Here is a 22,924-nt window from a genome sequence, read left to right as displayed (position 1 = left end):
ACTTTTGACCACTATAACATACTGTCTTTTCTGCCTAGGATCATTCTGTCATAACAACAAAAAAATCTTGTGTGACAGGAAAGAAATCTATCACAATTAGTCAAGTGGCTGGGGACAAAAGATGACACTTGGGCCAAGTACTGACACAGCATCTTCCTCAACTGCTTCTTATGCAGAACATACTTAGTGTGTGAATAACTGGCGAAACTGTCTCTGATGGATCTCTTCCTTTTGTCCTTGAAATTTAAGCAAAATATTTAATGCTATGGAATCACCAAGTACACAACAGTTATTGTGGGCACAGAGCAAACTGTGTCTAGCCATTTATTTGCATGCACACACATACACAACAGAGTTTATTTCTAGTTCATTTTTGTCCTTGTGTGAGAGAGAAATGAGAGAGAGAGAGAGTGAGAAAGAGAGAGAGAGAGGAGAGAGAGGAGAGAGAGGAGAAAGAGGAGAGAGAGAGGAGAGAGAAAGACTCTAGATCACAGCCCTACCACACACAAGATTCTAGTTGATGTTATCTTTCTTGTGTTGATGCAGTGCTGGGGACCATGCCCAGAGCCACATATACTCAAGGCACATGCTCCACCCTCAGAACCACCTTCCCCATCCCAGGTCACTGTTTAGAAGCAGCAGTCTATGCCAAAGTTTAAGTGACTGAGACTGAAGTTAAGATTTAGAAGGTGGCTGTCATTATTAAAGATAATGGCTTAGGGGTCGGGCGGTGACACAGTGGGTTAAGCGCATGTGGTGCAGAGTGCAGGGACCGGCGTAAGGATCCCAGTTTGAGCTCCCGGCTCCCCACCTGCAGGGGAGTCACTTCACAAGCGGTGAAGCAGGTCTGCAGGTGTCTATCTTTCTCTCCCCCTTTCTGTCTCCCCCTCCTCTCTCCATTTCTCTCTGTTCTATCCAACAACAAACAACATCAACGATGGCAATAATAATAACCACAACGAGGCTACAACAAGGGCAACAAAAAGGGGGAAAAATGGCCTCCAGGAGTGGTGGATTCATGGTGCAGGCACCGAGCCCAGCAATGACCCTGGAGAAAAAAAAAAAAAAGATAATGGCTACTTCAGTCAAGGTACAAATCACTATTAGCTACAGTCTGTCACTTAACCACTGATTTAATTTTGCTCTTTGCTGGGAGAAACAAGCTATGCTACAATTGAAGACGTCCTGGAGGCAAAAATCCAGGACACGTATCATATAAAATGAAAGTTAGAAGCCTGGTCTAGCTCCAGCATGAAAGGGGATGCCAAGAAATGCTGCATTTGTCATCATGTACTTGACAGAAGGGACCAGGCAGGACAGTGTATGATTACAGGGGGGTAGAGGAGTGGACTCACCCAGTCCACGAATCTTCTTCTTTTTTTTTTTAAGGAAAAAAGGGGAGAGAGATGAACAAAAACCTTTCAGGCAGTGTGCCAAGCCCTTTGCTTACTCAACTTCATTCAGTCACCCCAGGGACAGGTAGGTGCTGTTCTTAGAGTCATTTTGTAAATAAGGAAAGTGTGGCTTAGGGAAGTTCAATAACATGCTCAAGTAGGCTAGGGAGCAGGGACAGGATTAGGACCCAGGGTTCCAACCTAGATCTGCCTTGTTTCTCTGAGTTGCTGCTGCAAAGCTGATTGAGAAAATCAGAATTCTTGAGAGAAACTGAATGCTAGACATTGGACTTGAACCAATCAATTATCAGGTATCGCAACACAGAGAATTTAGGTTCTCTTGAAGATGATGATGTGTGTGCGCATATTTACACATGTCTATATGTATATATGCATATAAATTTATCTTTCTTGGGAGTCGGGTGGTAGCGCAACGGGTTAAGCGCACATGGTGCAAAGCACAAGGACCGGTGTAAGGATCCCGGTTTGAGCCCCTGGCTCCCATCTGCAGGGGAGTCGCTTCACAGGCGGTGAAGTAGGTCTGCAGGTGTCTGTCTTTCTCCTCCTCTATGTCTTCCTCTCCTCTCTCCATTTTTCTCTGTCCTATCCAACAACAATGACAACAATAAGTACAACAATAAAACAAGGGCAACAAAAAGGAATAAATAAATTATCTTTCTCTTTTTAAGGGACATTTTGTTATTCGTCACCAGGATATGTGACAGTCATACAGGCAGAGTAAGCTAGAATACATTCAAATTATCCCAAACGACAGGATGTAATACTACCACCAGATCAATTCTTGTGTGAATTCCAGTTTCCTCCACGTTCTTCTTATTACCCATCAATGAATTCTGTGACTCTCTATCTCAAAAGTGTGTGTTGTTAAAATTCTCGTAGGCTCTAGCCGGCCGGTCTAGCTTCACGGCGGGTAACAGAGACACGGAGACAACGGCTGGGCAGGGCAGCTGTATTTCTTTATTCAGGAACAACGATTCACAAACTAAGACAAACTAATCACCAAACAGAACTCGGCTGTCTCTTTGCGGCGGCGCAAGCACTCTCTCTTACTTTGTAACTCAGGAACTCCGGAACTCTGTCACTCTGGAACTCTGGAACCCTGGATCTCTGTCTCTCTGGCACTCTCTCTTACTCTGAAACCCTGAAACTCTCAAACTCAGGAACTCACTCACTCTCTCACTCTGGAACTCTCGGACTCAGGAACCCTCTCTCGGGGTTCCTTGGGGTGGGGCCAAGCAGGCCCGCGAAATTAACAGGACTGACGACAATTCCCCCTTTTCTTTTTAACTAAATGACTATAGTATCAAGGGTGTGGGGTGAACAGAAACATATATCTCTGGCACTCTCTCTTACTCTGAAACCCTGAAACTCTCGAACTCAGGAACTCAGGAACTCTCTCACTCTGGAACTCTCGGACTCAGGAACCCTCTCTCGGGGTTCCTTGGGGTGGGGCCAAGCCGGCCCACGAAATTAACAGGACTGATGACAAGTGTGTTATAATAAATCAACTCTTCTGTGAAGTTAAGTGCCCTGGCTTTTATTTCTACTCTATATCACAAATGCAACATGATTCTATTTGGATTTGTCAGCACCGGGATATTATCTTTGAACCTGGAATATTTTATCAGGAAAAAAAAAAAGAGAAAGATAACCAAAGGACAGGCAAGGGTATCGTCACAAAGCAGCAGGAAGGGAAACTGTGTACAGAGAAGGCAGGAGAGAGTGGTGAGAGGAGAAGCCCCAGAGACAGAATGCACAGCAGGATGGGAGGTGGCCAGCGGTGGCTTGGCTGCATGAGGCATGTTCATGTCCCATAGCTGTCTCAGGCTGAGCAGGGACAAAGCACATGGTGCCTAACAGGTAGAGTTCACAGTTTGGAGGGCCAGTGAGGGCTAGGGGTGCAACCCTGGTACCTCTTTCTGGCTCGGTGACTCTAACACAACCTTTTTCTTCTGACTCACTTTACAGGGACATATCTCTACCAGCAGACGCAAGCTACCTTGGGCCAGGCACTGATTTCTGTATTTCTGTGACTCCTACAGTGCCTAGCAACAGCACCACACACACAGTATGGGTGCAAGAATTCCTCAGATCAGCTTCAGAGCCAAACGGTTCTCTGGGGGCTAAGATCTGAATTCTCTGGCGTTCTGTGTAAGCCATCCCAGTTGTTGAGAAAGGAGTGAGTGGGCTGAAGGATGGCTGGCAAAGGCTCATACCACCTCAACAACTGGAAAAGGTTTATTAATGGGGTGCCAGTATTTTTTAGTACTTTCAAAACATTCTACAGTGAAAATACAAGGTGCCATTTATAAGTAAAAAAAAACAAAACAAAAAACAACAAACATCTGGATGAAAGAACACATGATTTTCTTTCTTTTAAAAAATAATTTATTTATTTGGGTAGAGACAGAAATCAAGAGGAGAGTGGGGAGACAGGGAGAGAGACAGAGTGACACCTGCAGCATTGCTTCACCACTTGTGATGCTTTCCCCTTGCAGGTGGGGGCCTGGAGCTTGAACCCATATCCTTGTGTATTGTGGCAAGTGCATTTAACCAGGTAAGCCACCCTGGCCCCAGGAACACATGATTTTTACACACACACACACACACACACACACACAAACACTTTTCTATACAAAGAGTTAAATTTGTAGGAATTTAGACAATCTAAAGCTTTGGGGTCACTGATTACAAAAAAGGTCTCTCTCTTCTTCCTATCTCCAGATGACAAGCCCTTCCCCCCCCAACTTAGTCACTTGGTAGCTGTTATTGAATCTGGGATTTTCAAATACTTAATATTGGTGGTTGGAGGGAGGGAAATCCCTGCAGGTGTGACTTAGTTAAGGATCTTCAGGTGGAGAGAATACGCTGAATCATTTGGGGGTAGATCCTTTCTTATCCTTATAACCTCAAGCTTCTAGAGTTGTTAGGAGCTACATCTCAGCCTGGGAAGCCAAGTCTGTCATAATCTTTTTTTTTTTCCCTTTTGTTACTGTTACCATTGTTTATCACTATTGTTGTTATTCCTGTCGTCGTTGTTGGATAGGACAGAGAGAAATGGAGAGAGGAGGGGAAGACAGAGAGGGGGAGAGAAAGACAGACACCTGCAGACCTGCTTCACTGCCTGTGAAGCGATCCCCCTGCAGGTGGCGAGCTGGGGACTTGAACCGGGATCCTTACGCCAGTCCTTGTGCTTGTTGCCATGTGCGCTTAACCTGCTGCACTGCTGCCCGGCCCCCTGCCATAATCTTTTATGGCAGTCACAGGAAGTTCACTGACAGATTGGCCCCAAATCACATTTCAGGAGGGAAAGGAAAAAAGGTGGAAGTCCTAGAGATGCCTCAAGATGCACCCAAGCTGGAAAACAACTCCATTAGCAACTCGCACTCGGGGGATCAGCCAGACCAGTGAGACGTGGCGCTGCTCTGGCTGGGACGTCAGCAGAAGCCAGACTCAATGGGCATCTCATTCTAACTTATGGACTTTTTAATCGTGTTCTGAGGTTTCATGGAAGCCACTGTCCTAGGCAACAGAAAGAATCAGGGGACAGTCGAAGGTCTCCCCACATTGTACACTGTTATCTTACAAAAGACTAACTCCTTAGAACATGAATTATGTGATGTTTCCCATTTTCCCCCTTGTTCACACATCTGGGAGAAGCGTCTATCCTGACAATATATATATTTTAAAAAGTGTGCCAGTAACTTCCACTGCCAACATCCCAAACCCTCCCTTCATTTTCTCTGCCTGTCCTGACAGCCAGGGTCAGCTAGAGCTGACTGTCCATCTACTAACAAACTTGTCTTTCTTTATATTCTAAATTCACATGAAACAAAATGCTACCATGTCCAGAATTACCTGAGCTGTTTTAAATGCTCAAGAGTCTCCATTTTCAAGTATATCCCTTTTATTTGAAATCAGGTACCTTTTAAAAGTTCCACCGGCCATCCAAATCCTTGGCGGTTCAGTGGTGGCTGCAGTGCTATCATCTTTGTAAGATGCAGCTGAAGTATAGGACTCAAAGACAATAAACTAATGTTGAGTATGATTCTGAGATTATGATCCAAGGGAGTGAGCTGCATTCAAGAACTGCTGCTCTAATTTCACTTCACAACGGTGACTGTTAGATAAAAGGAAAGGGGGCCAGGCAGTAGTGTACCAGCCTAAGTGTGTATAATATGAAGTGCAAGGATCAGAGCAAGAGTCCAGGTTCGAGCCCCTGGCTCCCTACTTGAAGGGGGATTGCTTCACAGTGGTGAAGCCGGTCTGCAGGTGTCTTTCTCTCCCTCTGTCTGTCTTCCCTTCCTCTCTCAATTTCTCTCTGTCCTGTCCAACAACAACAACAAAACAACAACAGGAAAAAATAGAAAAATGGCCACCAGGAGCAGTGAATTCATGGTACAGGCAGGCACTGAGCTCCAGCAATAACCCTGGAGGAAAAAACAGAAACAAACAAATAACAGTAACAACAAAAACCTTCAAGGAAAAATGAACCTGGTCTGGCCATGTAATACTTAACAAGGAGATGAGCTAAAAACAGCGGGTACTGACTAGTAGTGCAGAAATCACATGCTCACAGCTATGAGTTGCGGATGAAGCAACCGTTCCTGCTCATTTCAAAACATTTGATTTTAATTTAGCTACTAGCTAAGAAATCAGTGTGAGGGGCCAGGTGGTGGTGCACTTGGATGAATGTGCCTATACAGACTGTGGTTCAACACTCCAGTCTCAACCTGCAGTGGAGAAGTGGTGCTGCAGGTGTCTGCCATTCTCTCTCCCTCTTTATCTCCCCATCCCATCTCAATTTCTCTATCCTGTCAAGTAAATAAATTTATTAAAAGAAAAAGTCTGTGCAAATAGTGGCTGGATCAAAAAGACACCCAATTTGGAGTCATCTGGTGTAAGCGCTTCCTCCTCTCCCAACTCAGAGGAAACCTACCCTAAAATGAACCACAACTGACCTCCCCCCATTCAGCAGTCTTGATAAGACATCCCACCACTGCTCATGCCTGCCTTCTCATTCATCCAGAATCTAAATTAAGTGAGAAAATACTACTCTAAGTAAGCTAGAAGGGAATCCTTTGGTTTATGATTTACTTATGGGGGGGGGGGATAAGCACAAAGTGTTTTGTGTCTTTAAATATAAAGTTCATAATCAGGTTTTCCACATGCTACTGTGAAAGGACAGTGTAAAGATCAGAGAGAAAAAAAGAAAAGACTAGAGAAAGTGAGGTAAAAAGGGTGCTAACAAAGGAGAAAGAGGGATATTGGGTGGTCTCACTTACTGGTGGGACTTAAACAAAGGAAGAAAAAATAAACAGAGGAAGGGGGAAATACAGGGGGAATCACTAAGAAACTGGTTTCTTTCAGCAGATGCAGGAGTTCTCAAGGGGAAAGGGGGAAGGAGGGAGGAGGCTGAAAGGGGGCTAGGGACCCAGTGCCCTATCATGGAGATGACAATTTGGTACAGGATGATATGTATTGTCACCTATCTTGGGGAGAGGTGACACAGATCTCTGTGACAACAATCTGACTTGTAAATCACCATTTCCTCAATATAGTGATTTAATTAAAGGAGGAGGGGTTTCATGTCACCAATGATAATAAAAACCTGTTCATATCAAAACTCCCTTGCTCAGAGGCAACAGGGGTGCTAATAAAATAAACCGATGTTAGGAACACATCATTACACACCAGGGAACACGTGAGTCAAAGGCAGTGAGATGTTGTGCAAAGACTCAGTTATGCTAATTAAAACTTTGAGTAACAGTGTAAATAAGCAGCAGTTTCTTATTATGTGACCACAGCGCATGGCTGATATATTCATAAGAAGCCAAGAGCTTCTTGTACACAAGCTGGGTTATTAAAATTACTGTGCCTTTTAATGACATCGACACACACAGTAATTATCCCAGAAGCAACAGTTGACATCTTTCATGCTATTCTAAAGGGGGATTTATTGCTGCTTTAAGCCATCATTTGTTCTTTAAATTAAGAAACAACCAGACAGGTGCATAAACTACACTGGTGCTGATTTTGCCAAGGACAGAACAAGCTTCATAAAGTCATTTTATTAAGAAACATGGCCCCAGAGTTAATGAAGAACCCAAGGATGCAATTATCCCCTGGCTGAGAAACAGACTCAGATGCAGCACGTACCAGGGAGGCAATCAGCCAGCAGAACCAATTCTGCTCTGACCAAGTTCAACTTTTCTTGTCTTATTTGACAAGTTTCTCCAAACCCCTTGCCTGAAATTCATGGATGTCCCAAGTTAGAAATGATAAAAACCAGCAAAGTGATTGGAAAGAAATATACTACTCTTGATGTATCCTATCAAAGACGGGATAGCATATCTTATTTATTTATTCATCTATCTATTTTGCCATTACTAGGGCTTCTTTGTTCCAGGGTGGCTGTTTCAGAGAGAGTAAGAGCAATAAATAAATAAATAAATATGGAGAAAGAGAAAGAGTCCAACATTAATCCACTGCACCACTTCCCAGACCATGAGAAAAAGAGAGAGAGAGAGAACGCCAGACACTGAGAACACAACCCTGAAGCCACCACCTTCAGTATTGTGGGGCTGGAACCTGGGTTGCATCCATGACAGTGTATATGTATTATCTAAGTGAGCTATCTTGCCAGCTCAAGATAATATATTCTAGTCTCCCAGTATGTTAAACTTATTTTTTTTAAAAAAAAGTTAAAGAAAAAAAAAAACTTTTTTGATACATATGTGTTTTAAGAGATTCCCGGGAATAAAGGTTTTCTCTAGACTGAATTCAACCTCAGAGGCATTGATGTGCTAAGGACATCATAAGTAACCCCAGTGTCCTAACGTATTAATATTTGGGTAATATTTCATGAACTTTTTGTACTCCAGAGTACAGTCTACATTCAATGAGCATTCTGGCAGCTATAAAGCGCTGTGCTAGACAATAAGGACACAAGAAGGCATGAACTAGTCTCTGACTTCAGAAGCGCTTACAAAAATGATCCAAAAGGAAATCTATAGAAGTATCTATAAATATAAGGTTGAGTGTAACAGGAGCTTAGAATGTAACAAGAGCCACAAGCAAGGGCATAATAAAGCTTTTTGGGGAACAGAGGGGAGACAGGAGGACTTGGGTAGGAAGGGCTATGTAGGGCCTTGGGGAAGCCAGGCATGAGAGACTGGACAGAGGAGCCTCATCCTGAGGAAGGAGGTGGGGGGTGTGAAGACAGAAGAAGGGGGGGGGGGTGTCGGGCGGTGGCGCAGTAGGCTAAGTGCATGTGGTGCGAAGCGCAAGGACCAGCGTAAGGATCCTGGTTCAAGCCCCCAGCTCCCCACCTGCAAGGGAGTTGCTTCACAGGTGGTGAAGCAGGTCTGCAGGTGTCTATCTTTCTCTCCCCTTCTCTATCTTCCCCATCTCTTTCCATTTCTATCTGTCTTATCCAACAACATCATCAATAACAACAACAACAAGTACAACCACAATAAAAAAAGAAGTAACTACTCACGCTGGGTAGTGTAAAAAAAAAAGACAGAAGGAGGGGGCTCCCACAAGACAGGAGAGTTCTGTGAAGTCACTCACCCCATGATGATGGAAAACATTAAAGGCTAATTTATGTTTTCACCTTTCTTACTTCACAAATGCTGAACAGAGTTTAGTCTTTTCTAGTCCTTACTGGACTACTGACTTTATTAAAGAGATCAGATGGGGTAGGATGGTTTCACCTAGTAGGAGAGCATATATTATTGTGCATAAGTACCGGGGTTCAAGTCCATGCTTCTACCTCTGAGGTTGGGATGAGAGGCTTCATGAGTGGTGAAGTAATGCTGTAGGCCTCTCTCTCTCTCTCCCTGCCCCCTTTCAACTGCTTTCCATATCTATGCAAAATAAATAAATAAAGTATTTTTTAAATGCCCACTGAGAACTGAAGAGTCAGGCACTGAGCCCCAGAAATAACCTTGGTGGCAAAACAGATAGGCTAATAAATAATGTAAAGAGGGAGACAAAATAAAAAACCAACTCTGTAGACAGTTTGAGTTTCTTTTGCTTTACAATAAAAGCTGTCTGAATAATCTGACCTTTACAATGTTGAGGATGAAATAAATATTCAATCTCCCACCCTATAATGATCAACAAAATTGCTGAGGTGATAAAGTAATGAAGACGTCGTGAACTGTACCATTCTCTGACTGACGCTAAGGTGAATCACTAACCATGCAAGACACTTAACATCCTGAGGAGTTAAGTGTCTCGACTCTCCACTCGAGAAAACACATTTTTGTTGGTGCTAATGCAGTAATATTTTAAGTGGTGTCAGCACATAAAGAGATGCTCTTTACTCACGAAAAGAAAAAAAGACCTAGGAGGATTGGCACAATAGCTCATTTGGGTAATGTGCGGCTTTGCCGTGTGCCTGACCCAGGATTCAAGCCTGGCCCCCACCACATTGAAGGAAGCTTCAGTTCTGTGATGACTTTCATATTCTTCCCCTCTCCCTTTCTCTGAAAAAGGAAATAGATAGAAAGACAGACAGATGGAGGGAAAGAAAAGAAGCATGAGAGAAAGGAAGGAGGGAGGGAGGGAATAAATAATCAAATATATCTAGGTGAGTTAGATGGTGAAGAGAAGACAACCACCCTGAATGCTGTCACCTGACCAGTGAGCGCCTGGCCCCTAACTCCAGAGAAATGGGGAGTCACAGTCTGAGATATGCAGAAGCTCAGAAAAATCACTCAGCTCATCTGAGAGCAAACCTGCTGTTTAACTGTCTGGCCACAGTGGCAGCTGAAGTCAGCTGCTCAAGGCAGGACACCTCTCATGCTCAGTGGATGACACTCTGAGCTATGTGTGCAGCTTGTCACTGTGTTCCTAAGAGTGGCACTGAGCATTTAACAGCGTGCCCAGAGTTACCTTCTTTCATGGTGTCTGCACTGGATAGTTCTAAGTAGGAGGTTTATTCAGTTACGCTTCTTAAATTGGTTTCCTCCTGGATTGTTGGGTAGTATGCCAGCTCCCCCTGGCTTCTGCTTAACCAAGCACCGGTATGCCTCTATAGGGATTGGGTTTGATCCCATTCAAAGCGGTCTATTTACATAAATCACTTTTACATTTACATAAAGCACCACACTCCCTCCAGGGCATTAGTGGTTTAGTGGTAGAATTCTTGCCTGCTCCGCCCCCTCTCCTTGTCACACCCTGATCCTCTCCTTGTCATACCCTGATTTTCACCAGTCACTTTTCTCTCCACCCTCTCTATGTCACATCCTGTTTCCACCCTACTTGGCAAGTATATATAAAGACAGCATTGTGAGTTTTAGGGTACTTGAGTTTAGCTTAGCTCGGCTTAGACTGTGCTGCATCCTGCATGAATAAAGAGATACTGCCTACAGCTCAACCATGAGTCCCTGGTCATCTGTTACTCGCCCGTGAAACCAGCCCAGCGAAAACAACCTAGCCCGGCGAAAACAACACTGGATTAGAAAGCAGAACATAGGCTGCTTCTTTTTTTTTTTAATATTTATTTTATTTATTTCTTCCCTTTTGTTGCCCTTGTTGTTTCATTGTTGTAGTTATTATTGTTGTTGTCGTTGTTGGATAGGACAGAGAGAAATGGAGAGAGGAGGGGAAGACAGAGAGGAGGAGAGAAAGATAGACACCTGCAGACCTGCTTCACCGCCTGTGAAGCGACTCCCCTGCAGGTGGGGAGCCGGGGTTCGAACCGGGATCCTTATGCCGGTCCTTGTGCTTTGCGCCACCTGCGCTTAACCCGCTGCGCTACAGCCCGACTCCCAAGGCTGCTTCTTTCTAAACAAGCAGGAGTGTGTGTTGATCGGAAGGAGAGAAACATTCATTTTCACAATTCTTTATTGATGTCATATTGATTTATGGTATTATAAGATTCTGGGACGGAAACACACACACACACACACACCGCCACAGCCACCGCCACCACCACCACCACCACTACCACAGTTCTTGTGTCATCACACTAACTGGAAGCCTCTGGAAGCCTCCACCCATACCCCATACCCCTTTCCCACTTGTCTGGTAATCACCATAGTTTTCATAGAGTCTAAGAGTAAATTTGGTTACTAATGTTTGTTCAAGTTGATTTATTTTATTTACCTGTATTCTACCTATGAGTGAAACCATCCAGTACAGTTTTTGTCTTTTCCTTCCCCTTTTCCATCACTGAGGCTTCACTGTACCAGGCTGACTTTCTCAGGTAGAAAGACACAGTGAAAGACACCGCAGTACCAAAGCTTCCCTCAGTGCAGTGCGGGCAGGGCTCTGACCTCAGTCCAGCACATGGCAAAGCAAGTGCACTCCCCAAGTGAGCTACCTTGCTGGGGCTGGTAGTATTCTCTCACTTCACCACTTACTTCAGTTAGGACGATCCCCTCCATCCCCACCCACTTTGTTCTCAAGGACACAGTGTCATCTCTTGATAGCTGAGTAGTCTCCTTTAACTATATATCCTGTACCTTCTCTAGCCAGCCATCTGTCTGTGGGCAGTCAGGCTGCTTCCCTATTTTGGCTATTGTGAATAGTGCTACGAACATTAAGAATACGTGTATTCTTTCCAAACTAGTGTTTGCATGTCCTTTGATCTATGTTTAGGAACAGAATCGCTCAATATAGCGATATTTTATTTTTTATTGGTTTAAGGTCTTTCTACACCAATTCTATAGGCTCCGAACCAGTCTGCATTCCCAATAGAGTACCAGTTTCTTTTAACCACACTCTCACCAACGCTTTGCCATTTCTTTATAAAAAAATTTTTATTTTTTGATAAAAAAAAAACAGAGAAATTGAGAGGAAAAGGAAAATTGAGAGAGACCTGCAACAGTATGCTAAGAGTTTGAGCCAAATGCTGTTTGAAAATGGAGGTGACACTTCTGAGTTGGGAGCCTGAAAAGTTCCGGGGTCTTTGTGTTAACAGCACGGGTGAGAACACCAGCTGACCTGTGCGGAAAACAGGTAAGACAAAAACATGTGTGTTGTTGGGTGTGTGTGTGTGTGTGTGTGTGTGTGTGTGTGTGTGTGTGTGTGTGTGTGTGTGTATGCCCCAAATACTTCCACTCATTTTCAGTGACCTTCACCACCAGGGGGCTTTACAGTTGACATGCAGTAGAAACACATAGGCTGAGGAGAAAGCAAAATGGTTCCACACAAGACTTTCATGCCTGAGGCACTGAAGACCCTGGTTCAATCCCTAGCACCACCACAAGCCAGAGTTGCACAGTGGTCTGGAAAGGAAAAATACACAGAAAAACAGGGTGATACTCTGTGGGCAGATGACAAGTCCAAACAGGAAAGAAACGTCACATGTCTGAGTAAATGAAGTTTCTTTCCATCCAAGACAAACTGGCTCTGATGTGGGTCCGCATTCCAGGAGCTCTACCCTTGTGCCTCCTAGTCACATTCATGTATTTTTCTCCATGTATCATTAGAAACATTGCAGAGATTCTTTGCTTACACATCATTTCTAATAGTGTTGCTTCACACAAACACTATTTTCACAGGCAACAAGATAAGGGATTACCTCTCTATTTTTAGACGTCCGGCCAGCTCCGAGCCTGGCCAGCGTTGTGTATATACATTTGAGTGACCTCCAAGCTTCCACAAATGCTCCAAACGGTGTCACAGTTGTTAAGCGGCAGACCTCCTCAGCAATAGCAGTCTACTGCGCAGGTGACAGGAAGCAGAATCTTTTTCATTCCGCATCTACCCGGTCTGGCCAAACCCTGGGTCTGGCTCTCCTTGAGACTGGCCAGCCAAACGCTGAATGTGGATCTATTTTTACAACAAATACTTTGCCCTAATGAGATTAGCAAAAGCAAATCTGATCGTTGTGCTTCCTTGTTGAGCTTCCTGGTTACCGAAGTAGACAATACATGCCTGGTTCCTTAGTCATTCATTTGCTTCTTCATTCACTTACTCCTTCCTTCACAAATAATAATTCAGTGGCTGCTTCCAGAGTTTAAAGTCTATCCATGGGCTTAAACAATATGTACTTATAATAAAATGATTTGAACACTGGGGTCCATAGCAGCTAGGGATATGCTGCCTTTGTAATTGTGCCCAGGCAACCTGTTGAATATGGATACAGTTTCTGAATGACAATTAATCTAACTAGGGAAACGCCATCACAGGTACACAAGCCCTCAGGTTCACAAGAGCAAGGAAGCTAAGGTAGGAAATATGAAGTGTCACAGAGACAGCTCCCCTGGGCATATAATCAGGAGACTTTAGAACCAGTGATCCTAAAATAAGGGCCATTTACAGAAGGCATTCTCTTGCCTTGGTCACTAAGTACAGTCGATAAATACTTGGTGATGATAAGGTGTCAAGTGGAGGCTTCCTTTCCCCCTCAGTGGAGGCTCCTCTTGCTTCAGCCGCTATATCACATCCGACAGCTACTGGAGCTGGAAGAACTGGCCTCTGGGCATGTGGATGCCCATCTTACACCTCGAGAGGCACGTAGCTGGTTCTACAGGCTGCATGTACAGCACACCTGTGCGCGTAGCCTTATTTTAATAGTGTTGCCTTTCGGACTGTAATGTGTGCGTTTAACCAGGTGCTCCACCACCTGGCCACACAACAGCATTTCCAAAAGCAGAGGCTTTGCAGGCTGGGAGGTGGTTCAGAGGGCAGAGCACAGGCCTTGCATGTCAGGGATCCCTGGCACTTCACATGCTGAAACAAGAGCTCTCGTCTCTCTCCCCAATCCAAACCCATTAACAATAAATTAATAAATCCTAAAAAGGAAAAAAAACAAACAGAAAGCAGTAGTGGGGAAGGTGGCTCAGTACCTAAAATGCTTGAGAGCTGAGCCTGACTGACAGTACTGCAACAGGTCAGAGTAATCCTCTGGTTCTCTCTCCAGCTAAAGAAATGTTTAAAAACCAGTGGGGTTAAGGGGGGGGGGGGAGATTCTAATCACAAGACTACCAAAAAATTATAAATGGGATATTCTGTCTCATTGGTTTGTAACATTTTTTGCTGCTGAACAGAATATTCTTCTTGAGTTTGTACCCCAAAGATGACCCTGGTACCCAGTTTGTCAGGAGCGGCCTGCTTCAGAGCACCGTGTTTGCCTCTGGCTGCCCCTCGGCCCCTGCCTTTTGGAGCTACGACTGAGCTCGAGGCCACCAGAGCAAATGCCTGGAGTGAGCAGGTTCAAACACCAAGCCATCACCTGGAATATGAGCAATTAATTATCAAATGTGCTGGCAAAAGCATTCCCAGCCCCCCAGGTTGTCTTATCTCTGTCGTAAGAGGGCTTTACTCCCTCCTTAATTTTCACCACCAGTCAAGAACAGTGACTGCAGGTTTATCCAGTGCTGCTTTGGTTGGAGTGTTTAAATTCCGAAACAGAATGGCAAACACTTGACGTTGAACTGTACTCAAGCTCAAGGCACCATGTGAATTAGAGGCTTTTTGTCTGTGTGCTTATGCGACTATTCTTCTGAATGAGGCTTCAGGAATGGAGCTGAACCAGCCCCGAGAACATGGCATGAGGAGGACACCTTGTTTAGTGTAGGACTCTATGTTCTGATCGCAGCAGGTATGAGTGGCTTTCTATTTGAACCCCTCAGGGTTTTGTTCTGTTTTAAGCATGTCAGTAATATTTGTCTGCACTCCAGAGAAAGTTATACAATGTTCAAGGTTTAAACAACTGGAATTTTAATAGAAATAAAAAATTCATTAGAATTTGGATATAGATGAAAAAATAAAACAAATAACAACAAACCCCTCTATGCCATTATGAGGATGTATTTGGTAGGGTTGTTTTTTTTTTTTTTTAAACCAGAGCACTGCTCAGCTCTGGTTTATGGTGGTGCAGGGGACTGAACTCAGGTACTTGGAGCCTCAGGCCTGAGAGTCTCTTTGCATAACCATTATTCTATCTACTCCTAACCCATCATAAGCTTTTTGACATAAAATCAATATCTAATCAAAACTTCTCTTTCATTTTGTAAATGGCAAAGCTTAGGTCTGAGTAAAATACAACCTAAACTTCGGTGAAGTGACATACTTGCTCTCCTTGCTTTACTGCTCTCTCATTCTCCCAAAGACACAATGCTGCCTGAAGAGCGGGCGATGTAGCTCATTTAGATAGTGTGCTGCTTCGCCATGGGCACAACTCACGTTTGCGCCCTGCCACCACTGAGAGAAGCTTCAGTGCTGTGGTTTTGCACTTTCTATCTCCCTCTCTCTAAAAAAGAAAAACAAAAATTCTGCCATAAAACCAGGAAAAAACAAATCACAGTCAAGTTCACTCCCCCCCACCCCCTTTATATAAACTGATATTTGCTTCCACAGTTCAGCGCTCTTCTCTTCCAGTATACAACTTCATGGCAGGCTTCTTACATAAAGGAGACTATTCAGAATGATCCACATTTTGATTTGACCCATAAATAAAAACATCCCATGATTTCAGGTAAGAAAGAAAACAAAACCCAGCCAGACTGTCCTTTCGTGGTCTGGCCCAAGACCGGTGTTTTCTTTCATATATGCACTTGAAGGTGTATCACTACATTCTTGACCGTGAACCTTAAACCGGAAGTAGCATCAGCCAAATAGTCAACTAACAAATTCTCCTCAAAGTTAGTAGAAGGACCACAAGATTTCAGCAAGAGAACTACTGGGTGGGAAAGTTAGTCAGGCATAAATACTGTTAGCCCACCTACCTGCATGTTAGTTATCGGGCTCAGGCAAAAATTAGTAAAGTAATGGGCCCGTGGGAATATACCTAAATTAGACTGCCTAGTTTTTTCCAAAAGGGAGACTCCAAATCTCATTTGCTATATTCTCACCTTTCAGTTCCTGATTATTAAACAATGTGTTCTGCTTTATTATGCTTTTCAGCCACCAAGTTGTAGATGACACCATGATACCAACCTGACCCTGGGCAGACAACTGCACTGATGGTGTCCTGAAACCCCACCTCTCTAGAACCCTGCCCCACTAGGGGAAGATAGAAACAGACTGGGAGTATGGATCGATCTGTCAGTGCCCATGTCCAGTGGAGAAGCAATTACAGAAGCCAGACCTTCTGCACCCCATAATGATGCTGGGTCCATATTCCCAGAGGGATAAAGAAAAGGAACGCTTCTAATGGAGAGGCTGGGATATGGAACTGTGGTGGTGGGAATTGTGTGGAATTGTACCCCTCCTATTCTATGGTCTTATCAATCATTATTAAGTCAATAAATAAACTTTAAAAAATAGCCAATTTCTGCTGTCATTTGTTAGAAGCTTATTTCCTTGTAATGCTCAAGGTCATACTCAATGAGCCTGCCATTCTAACTTGGGTGTCTGGCTAGCTTTTTCTTTTTCCTTTTCTCTCCAAATGGTTCTGAGAGACTTCTCCTCCCTTTTGAATTATAGCAAATGAGTACTGCCCTTAGTTTACTCAGTGCTCATTCCAAGAAAAACACAGACATGTGTGTGCACACACACGTTATACAAGGGAACTCGTCAGAATTAGAACATCAACACTGTGACTCAACTGTCTGTCAAGGTTGATTTTTCTACTTACAATACGGGGGGGGGGGGGTAGGTGAGTGCACAAGGAAGCAAATAGAAATAGAAGCTACAAAATCCCTTCAAGACGATAGTTGCACAAATATTTATATATCCAAGGTGTACAGAGTATGAGAACATGAAAAACATTGTGAGCAGGGGCTCAGAGTGTGCTCTGGGAAGTCAGGACTGCCTCACTTGCACGTGTTCACCAATATCTTCATTCGCACATGAATTCCTGGTCCTGAGAACTAAAGTCACCTAGCAGGCTGATGGTCTTTTCTAGGCTCTCCATCTCATTCCTACCATAGGGGCTCCAGCAAAGTATTCACTAGAAGAGAAATGGTGCATTCCACTTTCTACTGGCAAATTTCTTTTACATGAACCCACTTCAGATCCACATCTTCAAACACAATTGTTGGCCACAGATCTGCCTTGTTTGTAAGTCCAGCAAGTAGTTGTCTGAATTCTTTGGCGGAGGGGTGCAAGCAGAGATAAAAGGGGCAGGAATTTCATGCTGGTTAGGGCTGCCTGTTTGAGCACATACTCCTTAGTTAATTAAGCTCCTCAGCACTTGCACAGCATAAAATGAAAGAAATGAGGACAAAGTGAAAAATGTGAATCGTGCTACGCTAAGAGTCTGCTAAAAAGTGTTAAAGAAAGAAGGGCTTGAAAATACTCTCTGAGCTCCTCAATGAAATAAATTTAGCACACTGACTTCCTTTTGTGTACATATCAGCCTGTAGTGCTTTGTTCTAAGCAAATAAGAGCTGCATAATTATCATCAAAGAACAATCCTGTTCCTGCATCTTGGGTCTTCTGGAGATGTCTCTACTGGCCCCTATACACGAGCCTCAAGTTGTGAGCATTCCTGAATGCAGGTGATGTCCATGAGGGATAGCTCAAGCCTACATCTTTGCAGTCCCATCACTTTGCATAGCACTTAGTAATATTTAGTATCGATTCTTACTCAGACTGATCTGCATTTGTTGACATCGCAAGCTGCTGGGCCTATCATTCACTTTATGGAACAGTTTATGTGCTGGGTCTGACTCTTCCACACACTGAAAGAGTCTGCTTTCACAACAAGATAAACAGTCTGCTCTATCACAAGACAAACAGTGCAAATGTGTACACCTTTACTACATAGCGATCATGTACTGCACGGTCTTATAGCCGATGTCTCTGTTGTGAGGTTATCCACTGATAACAGTTTGTGATGAAGTTCAATGCAAACAAGTCACCCAAATCAGAAAGGGATTACTTGGAAAATATTTCTGCTGAAGCTCCTCTTTCTTTCTTTCCTTCGAAGCTCCTCTTTCTTTCTTTCCTTCTTTCTTCCTTCCTTCCTTTTATAGCAAAGGACAACACAGTTCTGAGCATGATGGATTCGTGTCTCAGATATGGACATTGGCGCCTTCACTGGCATGCTGACCTCTTGGTATCTCCTTACATTACTCAATACTCCAATGTGTGCACATTCCGTCACTGTTTCTAGATCTTGTTTTAGACACTTAAACTGGCAACAGCATTTCAGAGCTGGCTATGCAGATGTCCCCCTGAATACACTTTCCATTCCCCTATAACCCAGATGTAAATCTAGCTGTGGTGGGGGGCAGTCTATGAACAATGATGCTGTCTACATGGTAGATGATGGCCTCTGTGTGAAATGTGCCCCTGAACCTTGCTGAACTGCTCACAGATCACTGACCAGATAATATATAACTATTCCAAGGAATATTACTCTGCAATTAAAATGATGATGATATTGTATATTTTGGGACAAAATAAATGGAACTGGAGGTGATTTAGCTTAGTGAAATAAGTAAACAAGTGAATAAAGGGACCAGGTGATGGCACACCTGGTTGAGTGCACATCTTACAATGTGCAAGGACCGAGGTTTGAGCCCCGGGTTCCCCACCTGCAGGGGAAAAGCTCTGTAAGTGGTGAAGCAGTGTTGCAGGTGTCTCTCTCTAGTAAATAAATAAAAAATGAAGTGAGAGACAATCACTGGAGGGGTTCACTTATGTGTGGGGTATAAAGAGCTGAAACACATAAACGTGGTGAGAGAAGATTGGTGGTTATCCGTGGGGGGGGCACAGGACTTTGGTGATGGGGGGGTGTGGAACTATACCCTGTAATCTTATAATCTAGCAAATCTTTATTAAATCCCTAATAAAAACAATTCAGGAAATACATCATTTTGCACTATGGAAAGAGATCTTACGAAAAATTAGCAAAACTAGCAGAAAAACATAGGGAAGATAAAACAAACATTTCTGTGTAAATAAACAATGGTTTTTGAACAACTTAGACGACAGGGTGCTCTGCCTTCTTGGGTGGATTTTTGCTTGATTAACATAATAATTCTACAAAAGGTTTCAATGTAGGAGATAAACCAGGTATGCAGAGAAGACAGTGATGATTCCTTCACACCTGTCAGAGTTTCAAGTCTTACTGTGAAGTATAAAGGATTCTAGTAGCTTCATGATATTTTCTCCTGCCTCTCAGTAGAAATAAGGGAATGTTAACAGAAACTCCGAAGTGAGTCAAATCTAAATTCAAAGGTCCCCGTTCTAGCAACAAGGTGCAGGTTATTTGTAGAGTATGTGTGACTGACTATAAGGTCATAGGTCATGGGCCAAGGGTCATGTGGACCAGTGATGCACCAGTAGTGCTCACTGCAATACTGGCCTACGTTGCAGTTAGAGGCTGGAATTTAGCTATCTTGTTTATAATCTATGATTAGTGTGACTAATTGGAACTCAAACAAAGTTTTACAATTATAAAGAAGTTCTAACATGTTTACAAGGCAACAAATGTAATTCCCCACCCCCACCATTATTTTTTCACTAACTGCAAAAAAGAAAAAAAAGAACTTTCTCTTTGGTCCCAGCAAGGCAAAAAGAAAGAAACTGTGGCCAGGGATTGGGGTAGTGACACAAATGATAGAGTGTGCATGTATCATGCACAAGGACCAGGGTTCAAGCCCCTGGCCCCACCTTCAGGGGAAATTGGAAGGGCCTTCAAACTCAGTTATCTAAAAGGAAACAAGCACTGAAGTTGGTGCAAAATTCAGCTAAACAGAAATTAATCTAAGACTGTGAAATTAATTCACAGCTCTCCTCTTATAACATCCTTTGGGTTTCATTGAAAAACTTAAGAAACCTGCAGGTGGGTATCTAACATATCAAGAAGCCTACCACACAAGGATATCAGACCATAATGATTCCTCTCTATATCATCAAAAGTCAGAAGAACTCCATTACAATCAGATCCTAAAGAAATGAGCACAGGCTTATAAAGAAGGAAAAATAGCAATGAATCAATATAATTCAAAAATCAAGACAAAAAATCATCCAATAACCATGTGTAAGTCTTTGGTAATTTATCATATTATAAATTGAGTTTTTATTTATCCTATGTAAACAGAAAACTGGAGACCAGGTTTAAGAGCACCTAGTTCCATTACTAAGGTAAAACATAAACAGGATGTATCTTAACAGCCTGCTTTTAAACAGTGATGTAGCCAACAGTTTTTATTTTTCTAAATGTTTACTAGTGACTTAATAATGGTTTCAAAGATTGTAATATCACAGGGACATAGTCTCATACTGTACCCCTCCCTCCCTGTGATAACCATCAAAGCTCTTATGAAGTTCGAGAGACAGGTTGGCTTCTTAGTGGCTGCTTCTTCCTCCTCCTCCTCCTCCTCCTCTTCTTATATATTTTTTGCAAGTTCATGTGTTTCAATTTTCTGTATTTCACATGAATGAAGCCACCCCACAGTTGTTTTTACTTCCTTATTTTACTAAGTAGTATCACCGCCAGTCGCATTTATTTTGTTCTGAAAGATATAATATTATCTTGGGGCCAGGCAATGGCAAACCTGGCTAAGCACATACATTATAGTGTGCAAAGACCCAGGTTTAAGCCTTTGGTCCCCACTTGCAGGAGAAAAACTTCACCAGTGCTGAAACAGGACTTCAGGACTCTCTCTCTCTCTCTCTCTCTCTCTCTCTCTCTGTGTGTGTGTCTATTTGCCTCTCTACATCTCCCTCCCCTCTAAACTTCACTATCTCCATCTAATAAATAGATAAATAAAATATATTTTTTTAAAATAAATCTTTAAAGGGCCAGGCAGTGGCACACCTGGTTAAGTGCTCACATTACAGTGCACGAGGACCCAGGTTCACATCCCTGGTCCCCACCTGCAGGGGAAAAGCTTCATGAGTGTTGAAGCAGGGCTATAGGAGTCTCTGTCTCTTTCCCTCTCTACCTCTCCCTCTCCCTCCCCCCTCAATTTCTCTGTCTCTCTCCAATAATAAATACATTTAAAAAAACTCATCTGTTTAAATTGCAGAATAGCATTTCATTGAATGCATGTCCCATAATTTATCTAATCATCTGTTGATTCCACTTGCTTATTGTTAAGAGTGCAGCTATGGATATAAAGGTGTATAATTCCCTTTGAATTAGTGTTTCCATGTCCTTTGGGTAAATGCCTAGGAGCTACACTGCCAGATCATAAACTATTTCCATTTTTCATTTGTTTAGGACTCTCCATACCATCTTCTGAAGGGACTGCCCCACTGTTCACTCCCATTAACAATGTAACAGAATCCTTTTTTTTCCTCCACATCCTTGTCAACATTTTGCCATCATCTCCTGTTTACTTGATGTAGACTATTCTCACAAGTGAGAAGGTCTAGTCTAAATTTGGATAGAATTCCAAAAGAAAAGACACATTACCTACTATTTGGTATGCTAGTCTTATCTTCCCAGTGACATGTGTTCTTCTTGAGTGCAGGGGCTATTTTTTCAACTTACCACCCTGCACAGACATCAGCTGGGCTAGACTGAGAGCAGGAAGCTCAGAGGTGCTTAGCTTAATACAGCAGTACCTTCCTGATGACTTCATGAAACATTCACGAGCAATTCAAAGCTAGAATCCCCCATGCCCAAACACACAAAGTTGAAAAACTACTACTAACTGGCTTCACTCACATATGGAAGCTACCTAGATAACTAAAGCAAACAAACATGGGAGGGGCGGGTAACCACACTGGCTTTTTGTCTCTGTGAAAACTATGATGGTTAAGAAAGGGTGTGTGTGTGTGTGTGTGTGTGTGTTGGGGGGGGGTGCACCAGGAATTCTGGCAGCTGGTGCAGTGAGATGTAATCCACCTGTGTATGACACTAAGCCCCTGAACTCTTAGAACTTTTGTAAAGAAACCATAAATCAGTAATAATTAAAAAAATTAAAAGCAGTCTTTTTAAGGCTTCCATTTTATAGTTCATTTTCCTTACTAATATAATGCTACTTAGACCAATTCAGAGAGAGTTTCTAAGCACAATGAAAATTAAGTGAGCAACTCAACAGGCAGAAAGAAAAAAAAAACAGAAACAAACTGCAGGTGTTTGATTATGCATTTAGTTGTCAAATAAGAACAGTGATGAAGGGGCTAAGTGATGGTGCATCATCAGGCTGAGCACACGTGCTGCAGTCCACAAGGACTAGGGTTCAAGCCTCTGGTCCCCACCTGCAGGGTGGGAAGCTTCATGAGCAGTGAGGCAGTGGTGCAGTTATCTCTCTTTCTCCTTCTCTATCTTTCCCTTTACTCTCTATTTTTCTATCTCTATCCAAAAAACAAGAATACTGATGAAGAGATTTTCTTGTTTCCTGCATTGAACCTTTCCCTGTGAGTTCAACATGCGTTACTTAAGAACAGGGAGACAGCTTTACTGGCAGGATCTAACATGAGTATGAGCAAAGAAATAATAGAAATCCAAGCATCATGCACTTCAAAAAACTTGGAGGGGGAGTCGGGCGGTAGCACAGTGGGTTATGCACACGTGGCGCAAAGCGCAAGGACCGATGTAAGGATCCCAGTTCGAGCCTCCAGCTCCCCACATGCAGGGGAGTCGCTTCACAGGTGGTGAAGCAGGTCTGCAGGTCTCTCTCTCTCTCTCCCCCTCTCTG

At 43.2% G+C, this 22,924-nt stretch overlaps 1 protein-coding gene and 1 long non-coding RNA gene across 2 annotated transcripts in view; one reads left to right on the top strand and one right to left on the bottom strand.

The window, feature by feature from the left end:
* Positions 1–22,924, bottom strand: part of LOC103118814 (NEDD4 like E3 ubiquitin protein ligase) — a 149,310-nt gene that overhangs the window by 93,285 nt on the left and 33,101 nt on the right. The window lies entirely within an intron of this gene.
* On the top strand, positions 1,381–16,388 carry LOC132533027 (uncharacterized). Its single transcript, XR_009544911.1, has 3 exons — positions 1,381–1,479; positions 3,914–3,972; positions 16,284–16,388. It is a non-coding gene; the product is annotated as an uncharacterized LOC132533027 (long non-coding RNA).

Source organism: Erinaceus europaeus, chromosome 15 (genome assembly GCF_950295315.1).
Source record: "Erinaceus europaeus chromosome 15, mEriEur2.1, whole genome shotgun sequence".
Taxonomy (NCBI): Eukaryota; Metazoa; Chordata; class Mammalia; order Eulipotyphla; family Erinaceidae; genus Erinaceus; species Erinaceus europaeus.
This window is presented reverse-complemented; position numbering and strand designations above follow the sequence as displayed.